Source organism: Musa acuminata, unplaced genomic scaffold, assembly GCF_036884655.1.
Source record: "Musa acuminata AAA Group cultivar baxijiao unplaced genomic scaffold, Cavendish_Baxijiao_AAA HiC_scaffold_101, whole genome shotgun sequence".
Lineage (NCBI taxonomy): Eukaryota > Viridiplantae > Streptophyta > Magnoliopsida > Zingiberales > Musaceae > Musa > Musa acuminata.
In genome coordinates this window covers 52,501-54,337 of record NW_027020380.1, presented here as the reverse complement: position 1 = coordinate 54,337, position 1,837 = coordinate 52,501, and positions in this window count along the sequence as shown.

Sequence of the window (1,837 nt, the reverse complement as noted above, 5' to 3'; positions counted from 1 at the left end):
ATGGGGCTTTCGTATAGCAGGGACGGTGCTGCCTCTCGCTTCGCTCGCTGTCCGCCGCTCGCCGCTCGCTCGTGCAGCCAAAAATGGCCAGTTTTGGCCCGTTTTTGGGCCGTTTTGGCCAGTTTTTGGCCTGTTCTTGCATTGCGCGGTGACCGTCGAGAGCGGAGCAAAACGTCAGCCATCTCAGCACCCTGGAACCCCCCGGGTGGCACAGGGCTGGATGGGGCTTTCGTATAGCAGGGACGGTGCTGCCTCTCGCTTCGCTCGCTGTCCGCCGCTCGCCGCTCGCTCGCGCAGCCAAAAATGGCCAGTTTTGGCCCGTTTTTGGGCCGTTTTGGCCAGTTTTTGGCCTGTTCTTGCATTGCGCGGTGACCGTCGAGAGCGGAGCAAAACGTCAGCCATCTCAGCACCCTGGAACCCCCCGGGTGGCACAGGGCTGGATGGGGCTTTCGTATAGCAGGGACGGTGCTGCCTCTCGCTTCGCTCGCTGTCCGCCGCTCGCCGCTCGCGCAGCCAAAAATGGCCAGTTTTGGCCCGTTTTTGGGCCGTTTTGGCCAGTTTTTGGCCTGTTCTTGCATTGCGCGGTGACCGTCGAGAGCGGAGCAAAACGTCAGCCATCTCAGCACCCTGGAACCCCCCGGGTGGCACAGGGCTGGATGGGGCTTTCGTATAGCAGGGACGGTGCTGCCTCTCGCTTCGCTCGCTGTTCGCCGCTCGCCGCTCGCTCGCGCAGCCAAAAATGGCCAGTTTTGGCCCGTTTTTGGGCTGTTTTGGCCAGTTTTTGGCCTGTTCTTGCGTGGTGCGGTGACCGTCGTGAGCGGAGCAAAACGTCAGCCATCTCAGCACCCTGGAACCCCCCGGGTGGCACAGGGCTGGATGGGGCTTTCGTATAGCAGGGACGGTGCTGCCTCTCGCTTCGCTCGCTGTTCGCCGCTCGCCGCTCGCTCGCGCAGCCAAAAATGGCCAGTTTTGGCCCGTTTTTGGGCTGTTTTGGCCTGTTTTTGGGCTGTTCTTGTGTGGCGCGGTGACCGTCGTGAGCGGAGCAAAATGTCAGCCATCTCAGCACCCTGGAACCCCCCGGGTGGCACAGGGCTGGATGGGGCTTTCGTATAGCAGGGACGGTGCTGCCTCGCGCTTCGCTCGCTGTTCGCCGCTCTCCGCTCGCTCGCGCAGCAAAAAATGGCCAGTTTTGGCCCGTTTTTGGGCTGTTTTGGCCAGTTTTTGGCCTGTTCTTGCGTGCCGCGGCGACCGTCGTGAGCGGAGCAAAACGTCAGCCATCTCAGCACCCTGGAACCCCCCGGGTGGCACAGGGCTGGATGGGGCTTTCGTATAGCAGGGACGGTGCTGCCTCTCGCTTCGCTCGCTGTCCGCCGCTCGCTGCTCGCTCGCGCAGCCAAAAATGGCCAGTTTTGGCCCGTTTTTGGGCTGTTTTGGCCTGTTTTTGGGCTGTTCTTGTGTGCCGCGGCGACCGTCGTGAGCGGAGCAAAATGTCAGCCATCTCAGCACCCTGGAACCCCCCGGGTGGCACAGGGCTGGATGGGGCTTTCGTATAGCAGGGACGGTGCTGCCTCTCGCTTCGCTCGCTGTCCGCCGCTCGCCGCTCGCTCGCGCAGCCAAAAATGGCCAGTTTTGGCCCGTTTTTGGGCCGTTTTGGCCAGTTTTTGGCCTGTTCTTGCGTTGCGCGGTGACCGTCGAGAGCGGAGCAAAACGTCAGCCATCTCAGCACCCTGGAACCCCCCGGGTGGCACAGGGCTGGATGGGGCTTTCGTATAGCAGGGACGGTGCTGCCTCTCGCTTCGCTCGCTGTCCGCCGCTCGCCGCTCGCTCGCGCAGCCAA